At 43.2% G+C, this 15,943-nt stretch overlaps 1 protein-coding gene across 12 annotated transcripts in view; it reads left to right on the top strand.

Annotated features, from left to right (window-relative positions):
* Positions 1–7,550: 7,550 nt before the first annotated feature.
* Positions 7,551–15,943, top strand: part of TACC2 (transforming acidic coiled-coil containing protein 2) — a 227,728-nt gene continuing 219,335 nt past the window's right edge. For all 12 annotated transcript variants that reach the window (XM_070470314.1, XM_070470321.1, XM_070470316.1 and 9 more), the window contains exon 1: positions 7,551–7,641. The gene's annotated coding sequence lies outside the window, so the exon portion shown is untranslated. The remainder of the gene's footprint in view (positions 7,642–15,943) is intronic.

Genomic DNA, 15,943 nt, shown 5'->3' on the forward strand with positions numbered 1-15,943 from the left:
ACATCAATTCTTTGGTGATCCTGCTGCTGCTGCTGCTAAGTTGCTTCAGTCGTGTCCAACTCTTTGCGACCCCATGGACTGCAGCCTACCCGGCTCCTCCGTCCATGGGATTTTCCAGGCAAGAGTACTGGAGTGGGTTGCCATTGGTGATCCTAGGGGGTGTTATAAAATTTTTTAAATTGGCTTTTGTTTGCTTTTGTCATTCTTTGAAATTAGTCTCTAGTTTCACTGAATTGGGGTCAGAAATTTGTAGAGATTTTTTCTTCTTTACAAAGTTCAGTTCAGGGGCTTCCTTGGTGTTTCAGTGGTTAAAAATCCACCTTGCCACGCAAGGGACATCAGTTCCATCCCCAATCCAGGAAGATCCCACATGCCGCTGAACAACTAATTCTTCGAGCCACAACTTCTGAGTCCAGGCACTGCAACTCCTGAGTCCTGAGTGCCTCTAGTCCATGCTCTGCAACAAGAGAACCCACAGCAATAAGAAGTCTACCCACTGCAACGAGGCGCAGCCCCTGCTCACCACAACCAGAGAAAGCCCTCATGCAGCAACAAAGACCTACCGTAGCCAAAAAATAAAATCAGTACATAAATCTTAAAAAAAAAACTTTAAAACTAAATAACTATTTCAATTTAATTAACCAAAAAAGCAATTCACTGATTTCTCCCACCCATACCCTGCCTCTGCAAACCACTTTTCTCTGTATCTATGAGCTTGATGGTGTGTATGCATTAAATTCCACATAGAAGAAAGATCATATTGTATTTGTTTCCCTCTCTCTGACTTGTTTCACTTAATACCCTTGAACTCTATCCATGTCATCACAAATGCATGATTTCATTCTTTGTTAATGACTGAATAATATTCCATTTTAAGTGTATACTACCGTTTTCTTCCTAATTCATTCATCCATTGATCATTACTTATGTTGTTTCCATATCTTGGCTACTGTAAATAACGCTGCAATGAACATAGGGGTGCATACACATTTCCAGCTTAGTGTTTTTGTTTTCTTTGCATAAAGACTCAGAGGGGAAGTGGAATTTCGGAGCTGGACCACTCGCCACCATCTGACACTGAAGATACTATCACTGATGGCAGATGATACACAGATTGTCCCTGGCAGAGGGGTGGCACTGCAATTGTTAAGTGAACCATTTGTGCTTCTTTCTAGATCAATTTCCAAATCCGAAAATGACAAGAAATGTTTTATCGGATTTCTGTGAGTATTGTTTAGCAAGGAGCTAGTGATCAATATGATTACTGGTTACATTTTGTTCTTATACTTTAGATTTCTCCTAGTTTATGATTGCTTTGATTGCACTATTTGAAGAAATATTTTGTCATCTTTTTCCAACTTCTCTGTTCAATTCAGCTATTCTACTGGAATTCTCTTTTAATCTGGAGATTTCCATCCCAGCACCTTCTATCTGCCCACTTCACTTTGAATGAGCTGCAGTTCCAGTCTTGTGCACAGTTGTCCTCATTGGGCTTCCCATTCCTGCCTTCTTCTGTTAAATCCATTGTTTTCTGGATTTCACGTTTAAAACCTTTCTTAATTTATGCCCTGATTTTGTGGAGACACTTTCTTAGAACAGTGGTAAAGGGGAAAATTTTATGAGTCTGAAAAATGTCTCTAATCTGTCTTTCCATTTGGTTGATGATTTGACTGGACATAGAATTTTGAGTTGAAAATGGTGTTGTTTTTTTTTTAATCAGAAACTTAAAGGCATTGCTTTGTTTTCTGCTTGAGAAGGATTCTGATTCAACAGCTGCTCAACAAACATTCCAGGTAGTGCCTAGGCATTGGAGATACAATGTTGCATACGACAAAGCTGCCTGCCTCCCCTGGTCATTCAGTGGTTAAGACTTCATCTTCCAGCGCAGGGAGTTGTGGATTTGATCCCTGATCTGGGAGCTAGGATCCCACATGCCCTGCAGCCAACAAAACAAAACAAAATGGAGACGATATGGTAACAAATTCAATAAAGACTTTAAAAATAGTCCACATCAAAAAAAATCTTTAAAAAAAAAGACAAAGTTGCTACTCTCACCAAGGAGATGTAATTAAAACAAGAAAAAAAGACTTGGTTTGTGCTATGAAGAACTTAAATAAGGCCAAGGATATAAATGCTGACTAGGAATGCTATTTTAGATATGATGGGCAGGGACACCTCAGAGGAGGTGACATTTGAGATGAGAGTTGAATTGTGAGAAGTAGTGAGTCATGCAAAGATCCAGGGAACAAGGAAACTATAAGCAAGGTGAAAAAGCCCTCAGATTGGGAGAAAATAATAGCAAACGAAGCAACAGACAAAGGATTAATCTCAAAAATATACAAGCAACTCCTGCAGCTCAACTCCAGAAAAATAAATGACCCAATCAAAAAATGGGCCAAAGAACTCAACAGACATTTCTCCAAGGAAGACATACAGATGGCTAACAAACACATGAAAAGATGCTCAACATCACTCATTATCAGAGAAATGCAAATCAAAACCACAATGAGGTACCATTATACGCCAGTCAGGATGGCTGCTATCCAAAAGTCTACAAGCAATAAATGCTGGAGAGGGTGTGGAGAAAAGGGAACCCTCTTACACTGTTGGTGGGAATGCAAATTAGTACAGCCACTATGGAAAACAGTGTGGAGATTTCTTAAAAAGCTGGAAATAGAACTGCCATATGACCCAGCAATCCCACTTCTGGGCATACACACCAAGGAAACCAGATCTGAAAGAGACACGTGCACCCCAATGTTCATCGCAGCACTGTTTATAATAGCCAGGACATGGAAGCAACCCAGATGCCCATCAGCAGACGAATGGATGAGGAAGCTGTGGTACATATACACCATGGAATATTACTCAGCCATTAAAAAGAATTCATTTGAATCAGTTCTAATGAGATGGATGAAATTGGAGCCCATTATACAGAGCGAAGTAAGCCAGAAAGATAAAGACCATTACAGTATACTAACACATATATATGGACTTTAGAAAGATGGTAACGATAACCCTATATGCAAAACAGAAAAAGAGACTCAGATGTATAGAACAGACTTGTGGACTCTGGGAGAAGGCGAGGGTGGGATGTTTCAAGAGAACAGCATTGAAACATGTATATTATCTAGGGTGAAACAGATAACCAGCCCAGGTTGGGTACATGAGACAAGTGCTCGGGCCTGGTGCCCTGGGAAGACCCAGAGGGATCGGGTGGAGAGGGAGGTTGGAGGGGGGACTGGGATGGGGAATACATGTAAATCCATGGCTAATTCATTTCAATGTATAACAAAAACTACTGTAATGATGTAAAGTAATTAGCCTCCAACTAATAAAAATGAATGGAAAAAAAAAAAAAAAGATCCAGGGAACATGTGTTCTAGTCAGAGACAATGGCAAAGAAAAGTCTTCAAGGATAAAATGAGTCTGGCACGTGTAACTGGAGTGTGGTACACAAGGGAGGAAATGCTGGAAAATGAGTTTGGTTCTGATTCTCTTTACTTTGTAAGTGACCTAATATGTTTTATTTCTAGAAGCATTTAGGGGGTTGGTGGTAACTTGAAATGGCTGTGAACTCTTTGATATTTCTCCCATTGAAAGGGAAGATCTTTGTTTCCTCCCCTTTAGTCTGGGCCCTGTGACTCTCCGATGAGTGGAATATAGCAGAAATGACCCTGTGTCCATTTCTGGATTCGAAAGACTGGCAGTTTCTCTTTGCTGCGTATTGGAACATTCGCTCTTGGAACCCATCTGCCATGCTGTAAGGAAGTTCAAAACACATGAAGAGGCCATAGGTCGGCCACTGCTGAGCTTCTAGCCAAAGTCTGTGTGACCTGCCAGCCATGGGAGTGAGCGTTTTGAAAACCCAAATCCATGGAGCCTTGGAATGACTCTGGTTTTAGCTGCAGCCTGATTGCAGCCACACAAGAGCCCTCTCCCAACATGAGAATTGGCTGGCTGAGCCCTGTCAACTCACAGGACAGTGAGAAATAGTTTTAGTTATTGTACCAGACACCTACTGGGCCCTTTAAATCTAGAGATTCATCTCCTTCAACTTTGGGAAATATTTTCATTATTCTTGTATTCTTTCTTTGATAATTTCTTCCTTCTGCTTTTTTGTTCCATGTCTGGATCTCCTGTTAAATCAGATGTGAGACTTCATGGACTGACTCCCTAAGTCTCTTATATGCTTTCATATTTTAAATCTTTTTTAAATCTATTTTTAAGTTATTTTATTAAGCTTATCTTGAACTCTCTACTGTTGTTTCTTTTTCCAGAATACACGGCAAGTTTGGGTTTTGGTTTCGGTTTTGCATTTGTCTAACTGATAGGCTCCAGGAGGGGGTGAGATGGGGCGTTGGCGTCACTTACACCTGGTATTTCTTTTCAGCCCTGGTTCTCTTGGTTCTCTTGGGAGTTTTGGGCTCTCTCCAACGTTCCTGGTGTTTCATTGCCCCTCTCCCCCCCCAGCTCTGGGCTGGGACACCTCAGCTCTGATTCCTCTGTCATCAGACCTCCATCCCCTTCCCATTACCCACAAACATGGAACCACCTCTTGGCTGGTGTGCCATCCAGTTTGCTTCATGATTGCCCTAAGATGCTTAAAAACAAAAAACATCCTTTAGCGATCACTTTAATGAAGTACCTTTAAGGGAGAGAGTTAAGTGTGTGTGTTCCACTTACTTCCCTAATGGGAGTTTCTTTTTCACTGCATAAGGAGATAATGAACCATAAATATTATCTTTTTATTTTCATCAATCCACCTGTTTACTGTCATAATAAACATTAGTTTAAATTTACTTTCCTTTTAGAACTTTTAAATAATCAGCAGTTCTAGGCATTTCCTGGGGAATGTTTTGTTTTCTTTGTGTTCTCGGCCATATGCTAGTAATTTTCAGCAAGTCTGCACTTACATGAATTTGAATTAGGTAAATAAGTAATACAAAATAAAAATATTATAATACCTTATTTTATAAGCAAATTTTGAAATATGTTAAATATCCTCAAATTAAAAACAATATTTTTTTGTTTCGTTAACTAATTAGTTTTTAGGTTAAGAATTCTTTCAAAGCTGACGGGACAAATGATGAAAACAGCATGACACAGTAGCCACGTGGTGGCGCCACTTCCGCTGGTAAGCAGACGTGTCTGCGGTTTTCCTGAGGACTGAGGGAAGGGACTACCTGTTCGCAGGCACTGGGACTCTCGCTTGTGATTTTTAGTCAGTTCAGTTTAGTCATTCAGTCATGTCCCACTCTTTGTGACCCCATGGACTGCAGCACGCCAGGCCTCCCTGTCCATCACCAACTCCCAGAGATTACTCAAACTCATGTCTATTGAGTTGGTGATGCCATCCAACCATCTCATCCTCTGTCATTGCATTCTCCTCCCGCCATCAATCTTTCCCAGCATCAGGGTCTTTTCAGATGACTCAGTTCTTCGTATCAGGTGGCCAAAGTATTGGAGTTTCAGCTTCAGCGTCAGTCTTTCCAATGAATATTCAGGGCTGATCTCCCTTAGGATGGACAAGTTGGATCTCCTTACAGTCTAAGGGACTCTCAAGAGTCTTCTCCAACACCACAGTTCAAAAGCATCAAATCTTCTGCACTCAGATTTCTTTATAGTCCAACTCTCACATCCATACATGACCACTGGAAAAATGATAGCTTTGACTAGAAGGACCTTTGTTGGCAAAGTAATTTTAGTGTAATTGAAAGGTTTTTTTTTTAATATATCGAGGCAGTTTAGCCCAATCATGATGCCTTGGCACTAACATGAGGACTAAAACAATATTTCTGGGTAAATGAACTGGGAACAGAACTTAGATTTGATAGGAAACCTTTCAGGAGGCCAAAGCAGCTCATGATGGCAGGACAGGAGATTGTTTAGAAGGCATCCTGTACAATATGGGAGGTGATGCTGAGACAATTACAGGTAGCACTAAGATGCACATTAACCACAATGACTGCGGACCCAGGTCCTCTTAAACTATGCCCTTAAAAAAAAAAAAAAACAAACTATGCCCTTGACTTCCATGCTTGTTCTTAAGGGAAAATATGACTTAAAATGTCTGAGGGTTGAATTACACAAGAACTTCCAAGAAAACACGATCAAATGTGATCACCCTGAACCATCCTATTCCTGAATAGGGGTTTTCTGCTTTTAGAAGGTTTTTTTGTCCTTGTCTTATTTGGACTGTGTAGGCCCGTGGAGAAGGTGAGGTGGGGGGGGACAATTTTACACCTGATGAAATTGAACATATAATGTTCGGACACTTGACCCAAGTCCAGGTTAGAAAGGAGATGAATCAGGGCTAAACATCCAACCTTCAGACACCTCATTCAAAACTCACTCAGGTGTTTTGCTACTATAGGGTTTTTACACACACACACATATATCACAGAACTCCATGTTCTTAAAGAATTCCTTCCCAATTCAATCAAAATATTAAATATATGAGAAGTAGGATTTATGATCAATTGAATTCAGTGCTCTGAATAGTAGAATAATTTTGAAAATTAAATATTTACACTAATGAAAATTAGATCACCCTTCAAATTTTCTTCGAAAAATTACTATTCACATGAGATAAAATTCCTAGACCAGAAAAGGAGGAAATCTTCCTCTTTCTCTGGACCCCAGTCTCCGCCCCTCCCTGGCCCATCCTGGCCCGCCCCCACCCCCCGCCCCCGCCCCCAACCCCGGCTCCCCGGAGGCAGCCACTGTCACTAGTTTTCCCTGTGAATTTCTAAAAAGAGTCATTAATTTACATATCTTAATACAGTATAGTATGAGTTTTTCAGAACATAGAATTTATATACTATACATAATATAGTATACACATGCAAACTTATACCCTCCTTTTTTTACACAGATGGTGACATATTAGACACATTGTGCTGCATCTTAATTTTTTTTCACTTAATGATGTATCTTGGGGAGTTTTTGGTGTTGGCACGTAAAGAGCGCCCCATCATTTCTAAGAGTTGCTAAGTTTCCTGCTGCATAGTTGCACATTTAATTCATTAAATAACTCAATAAATGGAATTTTTTTAGGTATCTTTGCCATTTAGAATTGGCATTAACAGCCTTTGCTCACTTTGCCTTTCCCAAAGGGGCCTAGTGACGTTTTCAAAAAAGACAACTGGATTTTACCAGGTAGAAGAGGTCAGTAGAAGTTGACAGTGACCTGTCCCCATTTACCAAAAGCACTTCTTATTTTATATCTTTTTTTAAAAAAAAAAGACTGTTTTGTTTTGAAAAGTAAGCAAAATATAGAACTGCCCCCAAGGAAATTTGATTGCAGCTCGAAGCAGTAGAGACTGGTTTCAGATCCCAGATACACTTAGAAAAACAGAGCACCTCGGGCTGCCAGCACCTGCAAGCTCTCTGCCCCTTGTTGTCCTCCCTCTGGGCGGCAGAGGTTTCTGGAAAGTTGCCTCTGGCCTGGGTCAGATTGCTTACACACTGCCGGCTCCCAGGCCAGCGTTCCCAACCTTAAGCCAAGGCACATTTATAGAACGCGTCCATGTGATGCTGGGAAGACAGACCGCAGGCGGAGGGCAGTTCTGAAGAGCCGTAACATCAGGAAGAGAGGGCCTCTCCCCCTCTCTGCCCCTCATGCTGAAAGGATACTGGGTAAGTAAGCCTCAGATTGATGGCTTTATTCCTTTGAGCAACATGTGCTTTAAACTGGTTTGGCTGCTGAGATTAGCGGGGTAAATGCGTTGCTTTCTTTCTTTTTTCCCTTATAAAGGGAAATGAAGGCCCATCTGTGCTTATTTCTTCCCTTCTGATTGTCTCCAAAGTCACATAAATCGTATTTTTTTCTTTCCACTTAGTGATTTGTTGCTTTTGGTAGGACAAGTCCCCATTAACCTAGACCTTCGTCTCTTCCCTGGTAAAATAAGGTTTGGGCTAGGTGATTATTGAAATTTCTTCTGGCTTCTGTGATGATTCTGCCGACGGCAAACAGGATTTTCAAGTATTTATGAGCCTGTGGAATGATGATTTAAGAGAGCCCTGAGGGCCTGAGACACCAAGACTTTATGACAAAAAGTTATTTTAAAGCTGGCAACGCTGTTAATTTTGACGTGTTTGCACAGCGTCTCCCTAGATTCACACAAGTACCTTTTCAGACCTGCTTCTGACGTCGTGGCTGCCGACTTGAGCTGCCACATGATCTCAACAAAAGTCAAGTGTTTCTGAGTCTGACTTGGTGTCAGCTATAACCCAGTCATCAGATCACACTGAAGTAAGGCAGTGAACTTAGCCTCATGAGAGAATCTAGCAGCTCAGCTAAACACAGTGGAGTGTGGGAGTGTGTGTGTGTGTGTGTGTGTGTGTGTGTGTGAGTGAGTGTGTGTGTGTGTTTTATTTCACAGCACGTTCCATGCAGCAGAAATGCACAGACTGAAATTCTTCATCCCACTTACTCTTAAGTGTAATCCAGTGTGTAATAGCTGAGTTTGTGTGGATGCAGGGGACAAAGCTCCTCCCAGTTTCAGCTGCTGCCCCCATACCGGGCCACCATCCTCTCCAGTGAAGACCAGTCGGCTCCCTGGGAGTTTCCTGCTCTCAGGTCTAGCTGACCTTGCCCCGTTGCTTCTCTCTGCACCCTCCTGCACAGATGCCGAAACCAGATGGGCCTTGTTGATGGCTGAGGTCCAGGGGAACCCTTACAATCCAGTTCTGCTCTGAGTGTCCACAGGTTTTTGCTCTTACCATCCAGTTTGTTCTGTCTGTTTACAAGAGGGGATTTGGGAAGACCTGAAGACTGCTGCCACCATCTTCCCAGAATTTCACTCGGCAGGCATTTAGTTGCACTCAGGGAGACCAGCTCGCTTCTGCAAGAGTGCTAGTGGGTAGTGATGAGGGTCTGGCCCAGGAGCCAAGGCACCGGGCAGGAAGAGGACAAGAAAAGAGACCTCAGGAAGGAGACTTCAGAGGGCTCGGTGAGTGTGTACTGGGGAGACGAGAGGGATGTAGCAGAGGGGCAAAAAAAAGATAATCGTCAATTCATTCAGCAAACATTTAAGTGATCCCCAGATACCAGGCCCCTGGAAACAGTGCAGGGAAGGAGGCAATAGTTTGCGCACCAGCCACATAATCCAGGCCCTCGTGGAGCCCCCAGGCTAGTGGGGAGACCGACTAACTAAGCAATCACCACACAGTGTAGAATTACCGCGAGAGCCCCAGGGAACGCGGCTGAGACAATGCAGGCCTCTCAGCGGAAACGGGAAGCTCAAGTGAGGGATGGGCTGGGAGATATCGAATGAGCATTTCTGGAGGTTGAGTGACTGTGCATCATCCAAGTGGAGATATCCGTCAGAGAGTTAAAAATGCGGTGGAGGTGGAAGGGAGAGATCAGGGCTGGTGTCTAGATCGGGAGCCTTCTCCATGGGCTCAGTAGAAGAAGCTAGGGGACCTGAGGAATCTTCTAGGAGAAACCAAGGCTGGAAAATCAAATCCTGAATCTCATTAGAAGGCTTTACAAAGAGGGGAAGGGGAGCACTGGAGAAGGAAAAAGAGAACGAGGTTTTGCAGCACCTTTCAGAAAAGTCCTAAGCGGAGGGAGTTTGTGGAGGAGGGTGGGGTGACAGTGTCAGGTGCTATGGAAATGCTGGAAGACAAGGACTGAGAAGCGGCCAGAGTGTGAAGGTCATGGGCAACTTTTGAGTGTGGTTTTAATCCAGAAACATTTGATTGCAAGAAACAGAAACTCATTTAAAAAGAAAAGGGGTGATTAGTTGAGAAGACACAGCTCGGGGTTGTAGCAACTCTTTTCAGCCCTCCTTCTCAGGTACCACCTGCTTCATTCCAGTCTGAGTGTGGAGCAGTCTTGTGCTGGGCGCCCAGTCCCAGTCCTCGCTCAGGTCAGCACGCACAGGCTCTGGGGGTCTCTGGCACTGAGCTAAGCCCTCCTTCTTCATCGCCTCCTGGCTTGTAGCCTCCTTCATTGACTTCCAAGACCCTTATGGAATAGCAAGAGAGGGCTCACTTTCTGTAGCCAGGCTGCTTGTCTGTGCGAAGTTCTGGAATGCCTATAACTGGTCTTGGCTCAGGGTTCCAGGGCACCAAGGGAACATCCAGACTCTACCAAGGTCCAACTCACCTCTGAATAGTTGCCTTTGGTGCTGATCAAATCCTGGGTTGCAAGGTTTAAACCATGAAATATTATTTATTTCTGCTTGTGCTCCTTTGGTACGAAAGGACTGGGAAGGGTTTGGAGGTAGGTGAAGCTGGAGTGATCATTGCTAAGTAGGACCAGGTTTCTCATTTTGAAGGGACACAATTCTGTAGGTGACTCAATGAGTTTAAAAAACATGGCCCTGGGAATTCCCTGGCGGTCCAGTGCTTTCACTGCCAAGGACCTGGGTATTATGAGTGCTCATTCAGTATGTGGTGGGCAGAGAGGAGAAGGATGAAAGAGTAGTTTTCACAGCAAAGGATAAAAGCAATCCCTTGAAAGTCTCCTGCTTGAGTGTGTGATTTGGTGGGAGTAGAGAAGTGTAAGCTGGGTGACTGTGACAAGTGAAGGCAAGGATGTGGATTTAATAGGCCAGGGGTAGGGGACGGCAGTGGGTAGCTGATAGGGAAGGGAGAGAGCCAGGACAAACGCCATTGACCAGATTGTGGAGTACTGGCCAGCAGAAAACCAAACTCACTGTGATGCTCACTGTGGTCCAATGCTCTGATTCCCAAGGAGATGACAAGCCTGGGTGAGATTTGTCCAGCTCAGCACAAGAGATCCCATAGGGCATGGGGACCAAGACTCCACGTGGTGAGACAACAGACGAGCAGCCAGACACCAACCAAGAAACTCACGCAGAGAGACAGTCTCTGTGGGCTTGGCTGCACCCTCTGACGGTCGCTGAATAACCCATGACCCCTGATTCGGTTGTGTTCAGAAGAGGTGGAGATCCATGTGTTTTTACAATCCTAGCCTGGCAGGCAAGTTTGTGTGTGTGTTTCAATTTTGGGCAATGCCTGCATACAGCAGGGGCAACTCAGGATAGCTGCCACTTTGCTAACGTTTCATAAATGTTAATGGAGATGTTTAAAATTGACACAGTGGAGTCACTGGTGTGAGTGGGTGCTCTGAGTTTGTGACCTAAAAAGGTGAATTTCTGCTCCACACTCAAGTCAGGGAACAGCTTGGCTGAGCCCAGTGCCAGAAGTGGTGCCAAAGAATTATAAAGAGATTAAACCCAGCAACGCAGCTAATGTTGTTCTAGCAAAGAGGGCTCACTTTCTGTAGCCAGGCTGCTTATCTGTGCGAAGTTCTGGAATGCCTAAAACTGGTTGTGGCTCAGGGTTCCAGGGCATCAAGGAAACGTCCAGACTCTACCAAGGTCCAATTTACCTCTGAATAGTTGCCTTTGGTGCTGATCAAATCCTAGGTTGCAAGGTTTAAACCGGGAAATATTATTTCTGCTTGTGCTCCTTTGGTACGAAAGGACTGGGAAGGGTTTGGAGGTGGGTGAAGCTGGAGTGATCATTTCTAAGTAGGACCAGGTTTCTCATTTTGAGGGGACACAATTTTGTAGGTGACTCAATGAATTTAGAAAACATGGCCCTGGGAATTCCCTGATGGTCCAGTATTTTCACTGCCAAGAACCTGGGTTCAATCTCTGGCCAGGGATCTAAGATCATACAAGCTGAGGGGCATAGCCAAAACAAACAAAGAAACAAAAAAACAAGAAAAAAACAAAACACAAGAAAAAACATGGCTCTGTATTCACTTTTGGTCACTCAAAATCCCATCCCTATGACTACACTTCTGCTGAAACATAGGTTCAAGTTAAGATCTGATGACGTTATTTCGCATCTCGTATTTCATAGCAAACAGATGAGATAACAACTCTTGAATCCTGTCAGTCACAAGATCATCCTCTTCTGTGTTCCAGTTCTTTGAAGAACATTTGGTGAGGGTATTGTGTGCATCATCTGGCGGAAGCATCACCATTTGACATCTCTTGAGTGTACTTCCCTCTCCCCCAGCACCAGCCCCAGGCTGTCTAAGACTGAGATGCTTTTGCAAATGCGTCATTCCTTGGTGGCTTGGGCCTTCCCAGGTGGTGCTAGTGGTAAAGAAGCCACCTGCCAGTGCAGGAAACAAGAGATACGGGTTCAGTCCCTGAGTCAGGAAGATCCTCTGGAGAAGGGCATGGCAACCCACTCCAGTGTTCTTACCTGGGAAATCCCGTGGACAGAGGAGCCTGGTGGCTACAGCCCATGGGATCACAAAAAGCTGGACACAACTGAAGTGACTTAGCACACAGCACATAGCTCTGGTGGCTCACTCAGCAAAGAATCCGCCTGCAGTGTAACAGACCTGGGTTCGATCCCTGGGTCAGGAAGATATCCTGGAGAAGGAAATGGCTACCCACTCCAGTATTCTTGCCTGGGAAATCCCGTGGACAGAGGAGCCTGGCAGGCAATAGTCCATGGGGTTGCAAAGAGTCAGACAAGACTTAGCAACTGAGCAACAACAACAACAAATTACGAGCAGGTCACCTTCATGCATGCTTGGAAAGGGATGATCTGATTGCAATAATCACCGTGGATGGGGCAAAAATTGACTCAGTTGGGTTGTTGGAGAACTGGAGTCATGCATGAAAGAGGAAGAATTTCCTTCCCTCTCTCCCAATCTCCTTCCCTTTCTTCACTTTTTATTGTGGACTTCCCAAGCATGCACAAAGCTAAGGAGAATATTATAAGAATCCTCATATACTCATTACTAGTTTCAATGATTATCTACATCTGGACAATCTTATTTCATTTATTACTCTACTTGCCATTAATGTCTGTCCCAACTATGATATTGTTTTAAAGTAAATCATTACATCACTTAATCAGTAATATTAAGGTACGTACCTCTAAAATATGAGGATTCCTTTTAATATGTGTATAATGATAACATTATCATACCTAAAAATAAAAGATAATTCCTTGATATTAAAAATCCTGTTGGTATTCAAGTATCACTGGTTATCTCATTTTTTAAGGCAGTTTATTTCAATCAGGGCTCAAACAAGAACCACAAATTTCCTTGGGTTGATATGTCTCTTAAGGTACTTTTCTATTTCACACCCCACTTCCACCCAAGTTTCCATAACTCTCCTATATTCTCCATTATATATGTCCTCCAGAAACTTTCTGTCTTTCACCATTACAGTTACCTTTTTGGTCCTGTTTGTAAGAGTTAAGTTCTTGTCTGCTACTGCCACCTCTAGGACATCTGTATGTCTGCTTTTACTGGTCATTCTCCCTCTTGATTATAGGTTCTGTTTTCCTACTTCCTCACATATCCAGCAGTCTGTTATTGTGTACTGGGTATCATAATATCTGTAGGTAATAGATTCTATTCTCTTCCTTTAAATAGTATTGCATCTGCCTCTACAGGCCGTTAAGTTACTGGAAGATTGCCTTGATCATGTGGTGGCTTAGTTTTAGACCTTGTTAAGGTAGGTCTATTTTGATTTAGCCCTTATTCCTAGGGGATAATGTTTAGTCCTGAAATACAGTCTTTATTCATATGGTGTAGTTCTTCCAGGGTTTTAATGAGAAGTGCACAGCATTTACCAAGCCCCTCTAATTCCATGGGGGGTTTCCCTGATGGCTCAGGCAGTGAAGAATCTGCTGGCAATGTGGGAGACTCGGCTTCGACCCCTGGGTTGTGAAGAAACCCTGAGGAAGGGAGTGGCTACCCACTCCAGTATTCTTGCCTGGAGAATTCCATGGACAGAGGACTCTGGCAGGATACAGTCCGTGGGGTCGAGAAGAGTTGAATATGACTGGGTGACTAACTACACTACACTTCCAATTCCATGGGACTTTGGACGGCAAACTACCCTCTCAACACTGGGCAGTTGCTAAAACCGCCTCTCAGATCTTTCAGCTTCTAGCTGTTGCTTTTTCTTGAGCTCTTTGGAGCTCACCCTGAGAATATGCATTCTAGGAATCGCTCAGAGACTTGAGGGGAATCTGTGTGCAGATTTTGGGGTTCTCCCTCTGCAGCTCCTTCCCTGAAGAGTTCCCCCCTCAATTCTATCATCTCTGGCAGACTCAAACTCTGTTTCTTTAACTTAGCAACGGTGAGGTTTTCTGCTTGAGTTTTGGTCCCCGTTTATCAAATAGTAAAACTATTAGATTTCAAAGATAAAAGATAAAATTCTCATGACCTCCAGAGAGAAATATCAAATAACTTAAAAAGCCAAAAGAAGTAGAATGCTATCATATTATTAAAAATCAACACATAAAGCAAAGTAATCATGGAATAGCATTTTTAAAACCCCTCCAAAACCCAATGAACTAAAAGTGTGAATGAAGGAGTTTATCTTCAGTCAACCTGTTCTTCATATCTCAAGGCTAGAATAAAACAGGTTTCAGCATATAATAACTTACCGAATTCCGCTGCCTCGGGAATTGATTGTTCTGGGTAAATTTTCCCAGGTATTCAGTGATTCCTTTCAATGTGTAGATTCAGGTATTTTTCTATTTCAGGAATTTTTTCTTGGGTCAAAGTTTTTAAATATCCGCTCTCCTCCATTGTTTTGTTTTTTTGTTCAAGGACTTCAACAACAGGGATATTACTCTCTCTTTGTCTCCCATGTCCATATTTTCTCTCTGACCCTATTTGCTTCTTTTAAAAAAATAGTTTTAATTATGGCTGATGCCACAACTAGAATTTTTTTTTTTTAATTTTATTTATTGTTTTTGGCCGCACTGGGTCTTCACTGCTGCGCGCGGGCTTCCTCTGGTTGCAGCGTGGCGGCTGCTCTCTGGGGGCAGCGTGGCGGCTCCTCCCTGAGGTAGCTTCTCGTTGCGGAGCACAGGCTCTAGAGCATGGGCTCGGGAGTGGTGACTCATGACTTGGTTGTGCCTCGGCATGTGGAATCTTCTTGGGCCAAGGATCGAACCATGTCCCCTACATTGGCAGGCAGATTCTTAACCTCGAGATCACCAGGGAAGTCTTATTTGCTTCCTTCTGTGTCATTTCTCATTCTCTTCATCATTTTCCTGATTTTCTTCAACACCCATTTTTAGCTTTTTATTCGAATCTATTCTTTCTTGGGTGCCTTGTGATTTATTTCTTTCTGAGGTAATCCAGCCATTTTCTATTTCCTTCCTGAGTCCAGTCAACTGCCTTTACATTTCTCCCTGATTTTTATTCATTGAATTTTTGAGTTTTCAATTTGAAGTGTTTTACATATGCTCGACAACATGTTAAAAAGCAGAGACATTACTTTGCCAACAAAGGTCTGTCTAGTCAAAGCTATGATTTTTCCAGTAGTCATGTTTTGGATGTGAGAGTTGGACTATAAAGAAACCTGAGCACTGAAGAATTGATGCTTTTGAACTGTGGTGTTGAAGAAGACTCTTGAGAGTTCCTTAGACTGCAAGGAGATCCAACCAGTCCATCCTAGAGGAAATCAATCCTGAATATTCTTTGGAAGGACTGATGCTGAAGCTGAAACTCCAGTACTCTGGCCATCTGATGCGAAGAACCGACTCATTGGAAAAGACCCTAATGCTGGGAAAGATGGAAGGCGAGAGGAGAAGGGGATGACAGAGGATGATATGGTTGGATGGCATCATGGACTCATTGGACATGAGTTTGAGGAAGCTCCAGGAGTTGGTGATGGACAGGGAAGACTGGCGTGCTGTAGTCCATGAGGTCACAGAGTCGGACAAGACTGAGTGACTGAACTGAACTGACGTATGCTCGAATGCTTGTTTAAGAACATTTAATTCTGTTTGGTGGTGGTGTTGTTCAGTCGCTAAGTTGTGTCCAACTTTTTGTGACCCCATGGACCCCAGCACACCAGGATATTCTGTCCTTCACTATCTCCCAGAGTTTGCGCAAATTCATGTGCATTGAATAGGTGATACTATCCAACCACCTCATTTTCTGCCATCGTCTTCTCCTTTTGCC

This window comes from Odocoileus virginianus, chromosome 7, assembly GCF_023699985.2.
Source record: "Odocoileus virginianus isolate 20LAN1187 ecotype Illinois chromosome 7, Ovbor_1.2, whole genome shotgun sequence".
Classification (NCBI taxonomy): domain Eukaryota; kingdom Metazoa; phylum Chordata; class Mammalia; order Artiodactyla; family Cervidae; genus Odocoileus; species Odocoileus virginianus.